Below are 13,627 nucleotides of genomic sequence, written 5' to 3'. Positions count from 1 at the left end.
GTGACCGTTATGGTGGTGACAGTGGTGGTAATGGTGATGGCGGGAGCGATGACAGTGATGATAATACTAACGATGGAGGTAGCGGTGATCCTGTTGGTGGCGACAGAGGTGATGGTGATGATGGTGGAAGTGTGATGGGGGGAGTGATGGCAGGGATGTTATTACTGACGGAGGTGGTGGTGTCCTGTTGGTGGTAATGATGGTAACGGGGCTGCTGGTGCTGACGGTGGCAGTAACAGAAATAGTGGTGGTGGGTATAGTCCTAGTGATGGCGGTGGCTGTGACAGTGGTGATAGTCATGAGGGGGTTAGTGGTGGTTGTTACTATACCTCCTCTGGATTATTTCTGAGCCCTCTTCTGGAGAGTTTCTGGGAAACGTCTTTTATTTTCTGTGTGCCTTGAAGGGTTGATCAGCTTTTTCTCCATAAGTTGTCCTTTAATTCTTCTCCCTCTATTCACTCCCTTGCTGTTGACAAGAGCTGTAGCTGTCCAGGACCTGCTGGGGAGAGACAGACCTTGTGACTGTCTCCCCAAAGGCAGCCTTTGGCCACTCTTCACTGGAGCACATGACCCCCTGCCTCGCCCCTGGCACATTAACCAGGTGACTGCCTCCTAGGGCCCAGCCCAGTCCAAAGGGATTTGGGATTCAGTCCCAAACAAGGCACTGATTAGCTGGTAATCAGGCAGCGATTAGCAGGTCGGGTCACCTGCAGTTCAGTGCCCATTGTTCCCTGTAAAGTCCTGGGATGTTTGCCTCTCGGCCAGAGTCTGAACGTCTGAGGATCCTGATGCCTGCAGCCCTGTTGTGCACAGCTGTGATTAGGGAGGAAAAATCCTCTGTTCCCCTAAGCCCATCCCTGCCGAGGAGGCAGTGCCCTGCATCCCCTCTGTCTATCCTCACACAAAGGCTTCAGGGGGAAGGAGGGCCTCCTAAGAGCCCAGCAGTGACTGGGAGGTGAGGCCCCAAGAATACACTAAAGAGCTAGAAGCAAATTAGCACATTCCTGCTCATGTGTGATGTTGACAGTGTGAGCAGGGACATCTGACAGACCCAAGTCCAGATTGGGATTCTGCTAGAGTCTTGATGTGTGACCTTGGACATGACATGTAACCTTGAAGCCTCGTTTACCTTAGTTGTTAAGGAGATTACTAATAACTCTTGTCTCTTTGCCTTTAAATTTAAAAACTGAATGTAAAGCAGGTAATAGAGTCTCTAGAATAGAGAAAGTGCCCAATAAGTGCCATCATCATGACCATCAGTCATAGTAGAAATAGCATCATTTTGAAATACTTTATTTAAAAAATGCCCAGTAACATCACTTCTAATCTCAGAGTAGCCCCTCTTTGTTCGCCATCATAAGAATGAGGTGAGATCATTCTTATAAAGCGTTCAACACGTGGCCTGGCACATAATTAGTATTCAATGATAGCAATAATGATATTAAGTGTCATTATTATTTGCTCAAAGATGAATGTGAAAGTATTTCTCAAAGCATATTTTCCTGCATTGGACTATATAGTCATAAAAATCTAGACAGAGCATGATTTTCAACTAGAAGGGACTTAATGAGATGGTGCATTCTGACCACTGAGTCCTGTACAGTCTTATAATCTACATGCCCACAAGCACCTGGAGATCTTGTTAAAATGCAGATTCTGATTTGGTAAGTTTGTGAGTGTTTCCTCTCCCCTCCACTGAAATGTTCCTTTTTTTTTTGCAAAAATTTAATAATAAACATGTAAAGAAAACATTTAAAAATGCAATAAATATTATTGATATCAAAAGATCTTCCCTTTGCTTAAATCTTGTCACATGTCCAGCTTTTCCAGCACATTTTTAGCTAGGCCCACATGCCTGATGCCCTGATTTTCTCTGATAGCCACAGTAGGCTTTTTCAGGGTCTTATCCACAAGGAAATCACATTAACACACGTTCATTCTGTAGGCTTCAGCTCTCTGGGGAGCAGGTAGACCCCAGCCCAGAAAGAAAAGTTGGCCAGAGTTCTGGACCTGGAGGCATGCAAACCAGTCAGGTACAGGACGGACAGCTGGGAACTTAGAGGAGCCCAGAGGGTTCTGAAGTCTGATTCTGGCTGCATGTGGAGAGGGTATTCTAGCTAAGATGGTGGCATGTTCTCTGGAGCAGGAAAGAGCTCAAGAAAAGCCCATCCTACAAAAGGGGTGGCTCCATTGGCCCTTCCTCTAAGGGGTAAAATGAGGGGAGGACCCTGAAATCTACGGGTAGGTGGGCATAGGACTTTTTCTTCCTTTTGAGTGTCCCCCAGGGAGAATTGGTTATTTGAGTTCAGGATCTCACCCCCATCAGACTGTTATTCTCACTGAGAGGTTGACAGAAGTTTGAACAAGCATAGAGAAGTAGAGTTGGACAGAACCTGGGCTGAATTCTGACCTTGCCACTTAATAGGCAATCTGCCTTAGACTTAAGCAGAGGCTCTGTTAGCTCCCATGGAAAACGGGAAAAGCGATGCAATGGTATGTTCAGGATTAAGAATTTTGGAGCTGAAGATCCCAGTTTCTGGTGAGGCACAAAGCAGGTTTGCGAATGCTAACACTAATAATTATGATTTCATTCAGTGTTCGCTGTCCTTTTCCCCTTAGTGTACACCTTGTATCTACCTAGAGCCCCCCCCCCCCCCCCCCCCCCCGTGAAGTCCCTTATACTGGTCTCCAACCTTCCAGATCTCAGTCAGAGGTTAGGGAGAAGCAGATGCATACTCAAACTGGGTAATAAGAGGGTTTAATAAAGGGACTTTTCACCGAGGTGAGAACAGGTTCGCAGGCCTAGCAGCAGCGGTAGGGATGGGGGTTGAGAATATGCATTACCTTTAAGCTTGAAGGGTCAAGGGGGGGAAGCAATGGAAGAACCAGGCAGGGCAGCTGTAAGGAGAGGGCCGCCTGACAATGAACTTGGTCTATATTAGGGGGAGCAGCCAGCTCACCAAGAAGTGGGTGGCCAGGGAATGAAGAGCCAGGCCCCTCTCTTCCTACCCTCCCATAACCACCTCATACCTTTGTAAGATCTTGGCTTGACTTCTCCTCTGACTGGTTTCACCTTGATACTTTCTCATCTTTGAGTGTCTAGCTAATGTGCACTGTTACACTCCCAAGAGATGAAAGCTGCATTTCCAAGGGGACACCCATAGCTACAACACAGAGACTAAACGTATTAAAAGTGGTACCCATAAAAATTCTTGTAAAACTGCTCTGTCAAGGACCACGACTGGACCCTACATCCTGAACCTCCAGTCCCACTGATGCTCTGACCTGAGACTCACTGGCGGACTTCCAGAACCTCCAGAAGTAGAAAGCTTCTCTCAAGATTCTACGGAACAAGATGGAACCATTGGGCAGATCCGAAAGGGAAGCCAGATCCAAGAGAAGCTGTGACTGTCATCTATAAAGGTTGCCTCCCAGGGGTCCAGAGCAAGGGGCAGAAGGAGGACAGTGAACTTGGAGGAACAGATGGCACACTGCACCAACCCTGCCTATCCAGGGCTGACCCTCACTTCATGAAACCTTCTAGACAACCCTCCTTCCTTGGAGCTCACATGCACCTTTCCTTTAGCATCTGACACTCATAACCTCCTAGGGATTCCTTATATGCCTGAACCATTTCCTGAGTAGATTGTCAAATCCTTGAGGGCAGGAAGGTGGCATATTAAAGTGGATAGCATTCTATGTTTCCAAACACTTACGAATATTTAGAAAGATAATCTATGCAACATCTTTAGCATGTTCATGGGCACACAGAGAAAGTGATGAATAAATATATTTATGATTATTTATGATTGTGCCATTCTTTATATCCTCGAACATGCTGAAGGCACACCCTCATCCCACACACCCCTGCAAGGAAATGGCCTTTCTGGGCACCTCCTTTGGGCCTTTTACCATGAATTTCACCTACATTAGAATGCTTCTCCAACTTAGTTATGCATAGAATTCATTTAAAGTACAGAAAAAAAAAACAAAAACAAAAAAAACCTGACACATTTTTCAGTATAATGTTATTTCAACATTTAGAAAATAAAATTCTTTTCAGTCTCCTAATGCTTATTGCTTCTATGAAATGATAAAACAAATCATATTAATAATTTAACTGCCAACAGAGCTACAACATATTTAAAATTCAGGCTAATGATTTTAATTAAATGGGACAGATGATATGGTTTTTATAAAGCTGGTTCAAAACTTGCTGCATAGAAGTGGTGCCGAGTGCCCCGTGCGGGCGGGCGCATTGCAGTTGGCGGTGCCTACACGGCGTGAGGGCCCAGGCACCCCACCATCGCTCCACGTCGTTACTGGGCACCGTGAAGCTACCTGGAACTAACTGAACATTTCTCCATGAATTTGAACTTACTGCACCTTCATCTTCTCCTCATTAGTGCAATCAAATGAAACAGTACCAACTTGTTTGCAATCACTGGCACGAAGACGCAGTGGCAGTTATTAACTACAAAGATCCATCCAGATAACCCAGAGTATGCTTTATCAATTTAACTTTAGATTATGTTTGAAATAGAAACGCACTATTAAAAAGTTCTGTTAGAGAAGGTGGTTTTCTTGCCCCACTTCTGGAATATGGCTCATGACATAGGCACCTTTAATCTCAACAGCACGGGTGAGGTGCGCGCTGTTATTTCTGTTTCTATATGAGGACATTGAGGTTCGGAGGGGGGGAGGCGGTCAATCACTTACTCAGATGTACACACCTCGTAAGTGGGGTAGTGAGATTCAGACCCAAGGCCATGCGTCTCTACGTGCAGTCTCTCGATTAGACTGGACTAACCTTTGAGCATTATTGAGTAAGTTAACGCTATATGATACATTCTAGTAATGAGGGATGGGGGGGGTGTTGCAGGTTGAAAAAAGAGATAGAAAGCAAAAAGGCAACAAAAGTTGCTTGGCCAGAGATGGTGACCCAAACCCAGCCCGCTGTGGTCTTGGGTGTAGTGTGGTTAGATGAAAAGCAGTGGGGAGTTCAGAGCAATAGGGAAGCTGGGTAGCTGTACAGATGAGGTGCGCCCCAGGCACACTTCCCAGGTGGGGTCACTCTTGGCATCTCCACATGGGGCTTAGCAGTAATCAACTCACAAAGAATTGAAATGCATGGTTGCTCTCTCCAGAATCATGATCCCTGCACTTAGTCCAGGCATTTGCTGTTTCCTGCTTTGAGCCTGAAGCTGGATGTTTTTCCCCAGAAATCTTTGTGTCAATCCTTTTGGGTCTTCAAAGAGTTATGGGACTGGTCACCTTCAGTTCAGATGCACATCCTTTGGGAGAGCACAAAGCTGGGGCTCTCTCTGCCTCCAGGAATGAAAAGAGGCTATCGCAGAAGTGTTGTCAACTGGTGTTCTTATTGTGGAAAGTCATGGGAAGGTGCTGCCCCTCCCTCCAACTGCAAATGTTGAGAATTTAGGAAACTAAAAAATTTGGGTAACTAATAGGCAGATGTGATAAACTCTCACTCCGATCCAACAAGCAAATAATATTTAATACAACCTTTGCATAGCTTGCATTTCTAGAAAATACTCATTTATCTGCTACTAAAATCCCACTTCCCCCATCGCAAAGTTAACTTTCTGTTATTTTGGAATGGCAAATTGAGTCATGTGAAGTTTCAGGAATTGTACACACACACACACACACACACACACTGATCAGGTAAAGCCATAACAAAGGCCCCTTTGCCTTCTATATATTTTGAGGACAATGAAACCATTCAATCAAGTGCCCAGAATGATAATTATCTTTTTGGACACATGACCTCATATTGCCAATCTATTAAGCACACAAAATCTGAAAATGAGTGGTATTAGCAGTTCTATTGAAATAGATACAAGGGAACTGAAACACAATAAAGCCTGCTTTACTTCTATAATCCCCAAAGGAATAAGGGCTGAGAGAATGGGTGACTTAGGACACTTAGAGAAGAAAAAGAAACACAGAAAAATAAAATAGTGGATGCATGTGGCGTTTACTTACTAGGTGCCTGATCTTCCTTGGTTTGGGTCACATCAATTTAGGGTGGAGGTGGGAGTGGGGGTTGACTCACGTGCAGGTAACAGTTGTGATGAGCTAGGACAAAATTCCATGTAAAATGATTGGTCCCATGACTGCCCTTCAGATATTTCTGGTGTGTGTGTGTTAGCAACTAACATTCTGCTACTTAAGCCAATCCATGGAATGGTTAGATTTCAGTAATCTTACCTTCATTCCAGGGGCAATCTCGCCCAGTTTGTAGACCCCTTTCTTCTCTAGAGACATGGGTACAAGTTACACAAATCAGAGTATGTTAGAAGGTATATGACCATGCTGTGTGGCTCTCACAAATTTTATTCACTGATACAGACCCATGGGTGATCCAGGAGAGAGTGCAGTCACTGGGCATCTCTCCAATTTAGAGTCAGCTTTCTGCCTTTCTGGAACGCTTTCTGTCTTTCTGTACAGAAAAGGAGCCATGTTACCTGCTCTTAATATGTCTTTATTTCTGTGTCTTGGACCCCACCGTCTGTGGTTCCAAAGTTGTTATTATTTCTCTTAGAAGGCCTAGAAGTGGGTTCTCAGGCAAATGGAAACCTTGGGCAGGCTCCAGAAGTGCTAAGGTGGGAATGCTGGTCAAGTGTCTCTACTGCTCATCCTTTTACCCCTCTGTTGCACCCACTGCAGCCTCCTGGGGACCAACATTAAAAATGCTTCAGAGCAGGAAACCTGGTTGATGGATCAATCAATCAACCAACAAGTGTTTATTGAGAGCACCTAATTCTAACTCAGCAAATGCTGACTGGGATGGATGGTGCAGTGACAGGTAATGGAGGACTCTTCAAAGTCTGATGTTCAGCTCACCACGTATTCATTCAACAGATAGCCACTGAATACCTATGCGTGACCTGTGTGGCATTCTGAGAAATGGGGATAAAGAAGAGAAATTAAACTTCTGTCCCATGGAATTTATAGTCAATCGGGGTCACAATTTTTTAAGTACTTAAAATAAAGGTAATGTGTATTATGATTGAAAATGGGCTGCTTAGGCAGCTTATGGTGAGGAAGGAAGTAAAGAACTTTAAAGTAGTTTTAGATTTCTGAGGCTTGGAAAGATATAACCAAGTGGTGGCTGTGAATCTGATTTTGGTGGTGTTAGACGAGATGGACTGAACAATGTACTTGGTTAAATAATGTTCCCCCCAAAAAATTCATGTCTACCCAGAAACTGAGAGTATGATCTTATTTGGAAATAGGGTCTTTGTAGACATAATTTGTTAAGATGAGGTCATCCTGGCTTCAGGTGGTGCCTAAATTCAATGACTGGGATCCTTATAAGTAGGCTCAGTGAATAGGTAGACACACAGAGGAAGAAGGGCATGTGGAGATGGGGCAGAGACTATAGCGATGCAGCCAAGGAACACTGAGGATTACCTGCCATCACCAGAAGCTAGGGGAGAAGTATGGAACAGTCTCCCCTAGAGCCTGCAGAGAGAGCATGGCCTTGCTGACTCATTGATTTCAGATCTCTAGCTAAGAAACTCACAAAAGAGACGACTGGCTGGAGTCAAGGAGATCAGCAGGCTAGGCGATACAGAAGTCCTGACTTAAGGGGTGGAGGTCTCTGGCGACAAAGAAAGCCAAGTTTAATTTTTTTGGTTACATGCAAGATGATGCTGGAAGATTCTAGTAGAATAAACAGGAATTATCTTTCAAAGCTTGTTTTATGATCAACAAGCAAGCTTGGGGATCATGAATAGATAATAATTGGGGTTTTAAAGGCACCTTTGAATTTATGGGCCAGGGAAAGAGGCAGCAGGCAAAAGAGTGAAGAATCTACTGAAAATATTCCACTTAACTCAACAGATATTTATTGAGTCTTGCCTATTTCACGCCCCCGAGACGCTCACAGTGAGAATCAGGTGCAAAACAAGGGGATGTGGGCAATGACAGAGGTAGGCTAAAGGAATGAAAACAGTACAGAGAAAAACAAATACTTGCCCCTGTCACAGGGTGGTCAGAGTGTCTTCGTAGAAAAGGAGGTGACATCTGAGCAGGGGTTAAAATAATTGATCAGGGTGGGCAGTAGCTGAGGGTGGAACAGAGAGGAAAGAGCCGGAATCCACTGCTGTGTCTGAACACTCCTTGAGAAGTCACGCCTACCTCGGGTCCCTCACACAGCACACGAAGGCCCACAGGAACTGCTGAGTGAGTGACTAGATGCATGAAATAATGAAAGGACCGAGGCGCCAAGGGAGGAGAGCATTTTGGTGAAGAGAGAGGGTAATGTGCATTGTCAAAAACCAGGGAGAGTCTGAGGAAGACAAGAACAAATCTCAAGTCATGAGCTGGTCAACGGGACCTGGGAGAGATCCGAGCTTTGGAAAGTCAGAAGGCAGCTTCTAGGAGTTAAGAAGCAAAGGGTGAGCAGTAAGAAATGAAGGTTCAAGTTGCTCGGCAGACAGAACTATTGGAGAAGGGTCAATAAACAGTGAGGGGCAGGTTCCCCTGGAAGGTGTGGAAGAAGGACTTTGGAAGATGTGAGAGACATGCAATTCCCCAGAAGCCAGGGCTGCGTGAATAAATGAATTAACCGATATTTATTGAGCACCTACTACCACATGGAAGACATTGCACTGGCCATTTTCAAATACATTTTCTCTTCATCTGAAGCCTAGACTTCATTTGAAGTGTTAGCTTTAGAAAGATGGACTAAGTTTCCATCTAACGATAGAAGACAGTCTTATAAGGGAACAGGTGAAGGGGGTCTCCCCTCATCCACCAAATACTCCCTGGGTACTTCCCCTGTGCTGAGCACTCCACTAAGGGCCTCAGGTGCATTACCTCATAGGGGCCTTAAAGCAACTCTAGAGTGTCCCATCATGATTCTCATCCTGGAGATGAGAACATTGAAGTTCTGTGAAACTTTTGCCAATTTTTTTTTTTTTTTAACATGCAAGCAGTTATTCATGAAACCAGGATTCAAAGCTGCGTGTGTCCGCACAAACAAGTAGATATTTCTCAGCCTCATTTTCTTCACGTGTTAAGCTCTCTCTCAGGGTTATTGTGAGGCTGGATCATGCAAAAAGTGCTTAAGAAATGGAGGCCCTTGTTGTCGCTCTTACTTTCCCCCTTTGGGGTGAGGTCATCGGGTTCTCGCTAGACCCTCGCTCCTTTGACAGCATTCCCCACCACTCTTTGGAACTGGAGGCTTCCTGAAGCCCCCAAACAGGTGCCAGAAGCATTAGGAAATCAAATCCACCTGCTTCCTGGGGTCCGAGGTGTCTGCTCCTTAGTCTCAGAAAAGAAACCATGCTTGCAATGCCAACTAAATACAGAACATGACCAAGAAGCAGAGGGTGTCTCCAAGAGGGGTAATGCAACCCGAGACAATAGTTTCACAGATCAATCAGAAACCTTTAGAGGCCACTGATGGGCTAGACTGCAGGGACGCTCCTGTTCTGTAAAAAGGAAAATAAAACGAATCAATAAGAGACAAAAACTGGTATTAAATGGCTGAGATTTACTTCCTGCCCCCTGGCGCTCTTTGCCAAGCCGGTTCTCTGGTCCGACTTTCCTTCCTTCTCTCTGTGATGTGATCCTAAGGCCCTGGAAGAAGAGAAACAAGTCTGCAAACAGCCCCCTGAAAAGTGGTAGCAGAAAAGCCATAGATCGTTTCACTGCTCTTGTTACCTGTTATCATGATAAACAATGATTTGTCTGAATGCCACAAACTAGGTGGCATTGCTCCCCACCCTCCAAACTCCAGCATGGTGGTATATTTTAAAGAGCTTCCTGGTACAGTTTAAGAATTCATCTACCAACTGTGTGATCTTAGGCGAATTATTTAAATTCTTTGAGTCTTAGTCTCCTTACCTATAAATAGGTCTGGGTTATTGCGACAAAATTATATAAATGATCCCTGTCATCTGCCTCGTCACCACCACCAGCACCACTAGCTCCAGCCCAACAATTAGTGTTAATATGGCTGAATGCCCATGTGGCTTTGTGGGGAGCGGTTTAAAGGCAGAAAGACCATAACCGATGAGCTGGGTGGTCTTGAACAAGTTAGAAATCTCCTCTAATCATCATTTAATTCATCACAGACCCAGGACAACAACATCTTTTCTGGCTATTGTGAGGACTGGCTTAGCACAGTGCCTGGCATATAAGGAGTACTCGGTATGGGCCCTCTGTTTTCCCCCGTGACTCCAGCCTGTGATCAGACTGGATCTTTAGGCTAAAATCATGGTGAGCCCAGATAGGCACCTGAGAGAAAACGCTCAGCCACTCTTGGGGCTCCTTGTTCATCTCCCTCCTGACCGAGCACAGAGCCCACACCTGCACTCCAAGCAGCTTGGGTGCCTGTGGGCCAGGCAAAGGGGTGACACCTTCTCCTCTGGGGACCCTGAGCATCTCCTTCCTGCACACATCACTGGACTGTTTGGGGACTTTCTGTCTCCCCACTCAGCACCCTCTACCCCACATTGCTGCTAGGGTCTGGGCTCCACTCACAGTCCAGGAGGGCAGGGTCCTTGGGAACCAAGATGACCGCTCTTCCACCACTGGAACTGACCCACTCAACATTCCTTGAGCTCCTGCTGTGTACCAGGCACTGTGCTGGGCAGCAGGGTCCACGAGATGAACCAAGCAGCCTTTCCCTTTGAGAACACCCTCATGAACAGCAGAAGCTCTGCTCCCTAACACTGTCACTTCTCCTGAAAGAGAAGCCTCTTGGAGGATTTACAGTTCCGCCCCAGGTTTTTCTAACAGCTCCTTGGCGCTGCTTCTGGCATAACCCGTACACCCCAGGAGGCCCCCTGACTCCTTTGCCTCCCTCATCTTCTCCTTCGCAGCGCCCGGGGGTGGTTTGTTACTGCTGTACCTCACCCTCTTTCCTCCTGGCAATATCTTTTTTCTTAATGCGCTTGGATACATTCCCCTCATCTTGTCTCTGCCGATTGTTGGCCAACTGTCCCGAGCAGAGGGTGGGGCATTCCCTTTACATGTCTCTATTTCTCTCTACCCTGGATAAATAAATGCGTAAGAGTCTGGGTGTCCGACTCATCCCCCAGCCCCAGAAGGGATGCTCATTAGCCTGACAGCCTAGTGTCCTTGTTGTGTGTGGTCTCCAGTGTGTCTGGGTGAGGCACATGCGAACTGTCAAAAACATTTTTTTAATTGGCAAGCCAACTCTTTCCTCTTGCTATCTCACTAACAAGAGTTTCTTCCACTGCGATAGATTTCCGCCATGCCGCTCTCATCACACACATTGCCCGGTTCTTCTGGGCTCTCCTGCATTCTTCTGGAATTCTCTTTGACAGCTGTGTCTCCAGGAAGAGCTTTCTTTTGAACACAAAGAAAATCCCGCACGCCACTTCCTTTCTGTCTCCTTCACCTCCCTTTTCTATCTCCTTTCACACACAAGGTCCCTCAGAAGGAGGAAAGGGACTGACATTGTGGTTTTGATCAGGGGTGTTTTCTTCTAGTCACTTCTGGGCTCTGGAGAGACTCAGAGAGAGACCAATGCAGACGTGAATAATCTTCCATGTCATCACCATCAACCTTGACGAGGCCATGTCTGTAGGGCCACTCACCAAGAATTTTAGGGGGCCACCTAGAAAAGGGGTGGGGTGGATTCCAGCTGATTACTCAGGCCAGACCACCTGTTGGTGGAAACTGAGAAGAGGAGAGTCCTTGACTGTCCCCGAATGCCTCTACATGCTAGATGTTATAAAATACTTCCATGGCTCTATCTCATGCAGAAGTGATTAGCTTCTTTTTAACAGTGAAGAAACTGAGGCTCAGAAAGCTTAAGCCATGTGTTGAAGATCACACATAATTACATGACAGGTCTCTAAGACTCCGTACTAGCTGTCCTTTGAAATACCCACACATGGATGACATATGTAAACGTATGTGAAGCCAGTCAGTTGGGTCCATGTGACATTCATTATAGAAAATGTTTGTTTGATTATGTCTCATTCCTGACTTTCACTAAGGAGATTTGTGCTGGCTTTAGAATTAACATCTTCTAAGTGATTCTGCGTTCAGAGTTATATAATGAAATGGAACAAATGTGGGCCAATCTCGGGCAGAGAGAAGACCTGAGTTCAAGTGCCAGCTCTTCCTATCCAGATGGCCTCAACTTATGTTGATAATAGAAGCACCTTCATTATAGGGGTTGCTCTGGGTCTTTCACCTCCTGACTGTCTCCTCCAGGTGACTCAGGGTGAGGATCACATGGTCAGTATGCATAACCATGTAGACTGCTGGTGGCCACATGCAGTTCTGTATAAAGGTACACAGATGACTTTGTTATCTGGAGATCCAGTTGGACCTACCACTTATTAGCTGTGAGACTCTTGGATAAATCTCCTGACGTCACTAAACTTCATTTTTTCTGTTAATAAAAACAGAGGGAATACTCTGCCCATTGAAACCTTGCTATGAGCCTCTGATGAGAGAAACCATGTAAAGCTGCTAACTCAGGTGCTTGGTTGTAGCAGGTGTTTTCTCGATCACTACATGTCAATTCCCTTTCCCTTTGTTTGAGACAGCTCAAAGCACTATATATTCTAGGACCAACAGAAGAAATCAGAAGGAAACAAACTTTGGGGCAAGATCTGGCTGAAGATCAGCTTCATGGGAACAGACAAGAAATCTCTTCTCAGTTTCTACCAAGGGGTGGTCTGGCCTGAGTAATCAGTTGAAGTCCATCCCACCCCTTTTCTAGTTTGTTCTCCAAAATTCTTGGTGAGGGCCTACAGACCATCGTCAAGGGTGATGGTGATGATGTGAAAGATTAGTCACGTCTGCATCGGGCTCTCCCTGAGTCACTCCAGAGCTCAGTGGTGACTAGAAGAAAACACCTCTGATCAATACCACATTTCCAGATTTCATTAGTGTTTTTAATAGCTCAGTATTCTTTTGGAAGGCAGCATTGGGTGTGGATAAGTTTTTGGAGACAAATAGAAATGTTAAGAGGCCACCCGTTGAATTTGGACTTGAGGACACTCTGGATCATTTGAGAAATTTGTCTTCTTCCAGAAGCTGCAAGGAGTCCTATTGTCTTGACATGAGACAGTTCCCCCTGTACTTTCCAGAGGCTGAGCATCTCCCTATTATTCTATGCACTTGGGCTTTCCTTGGGACATCATGAGGTTGGTCTCTATGTCTCTCCCCAAATTCTACTCTTTTCACCCTCATAGTCACCAAGCTGTGACAGTAATATTACTCAAATGGCTGCCTGACTCTATCCTATCACTCTAGTCCAAGCCAACTCCCTGGAGATTGACCAACTACAGCAAACACCAGGCCTCCCAGCAGCTAGAGTGAGCTTTTCAAAATGTCATGTGCAAGGCCTTCCTCTCTCCCAGACACACCTGACTTGGTTCCTCAGTGCTCTCTGACCTGCCCTACAAGGCCAGCATCATCAGGTCCCTGTCATCTAATGAAACACATCTTGCTTGCTGTCCTTCCACTGTTACTCTAGCTCAGCTTTCCAGACCTCCTTTGTTGTTGGTTTTAGTTTCCAAAACATGCCAAGATTTTGTACACTCATGGTCTTCATCTGTGACATTCCCATAGCCTGCGCAACTCTTCCCTAATTCCTTTAGAGCTG

General features: G+C 45.5%; 1 protein-coding gene across 3 annotated transcripts in view; it reads right to left on the bottom strand.

The window, feature by feature from the left end:
- MAF (MAF bZIP transcription factor) overlaps positions 1 to 13,627 on the bottom strand; it is a 131,423-nt gene that overhangs the window by 94,793 nt on the left and 23,003 nt on the right. The window contains exon 3 of one of the 3 annotated variants that reach the window (XR_015716028.1): positions 330 to 496. The exons of the other annotated variants lie outside the window; for them this stretch is intronic. The gene's annotated coding sequence lies outside the window, so the exon portion shown is untranslated. The remainder of the gene's footprint in view (positions 1 to 329; positions 497 to 13,627) is intronic. 3 annotated transcript variants of the gene reach the window in all.

The sequence above is a fragment of the Miniopterus natalensis genome, chromosome 18, assembly GCF_054644295.1.
Source record: "Miniopterus natalensis isolate mMinNat1 chromosome 18, mMinNat1.hap1, whole genome shotgun sequence".
Classification (NCBI taxonomy): Eukaryota; Metazoa; Chordata; class Mammalia; order Chiroptera; family Miniopteridae; genus Miniopterus; species Miniopterus natalensis.
Note: the sequence above shows the minus strand (reverse complement) of the source record. Positions and strands in the feature narration are given on the sequence as shown.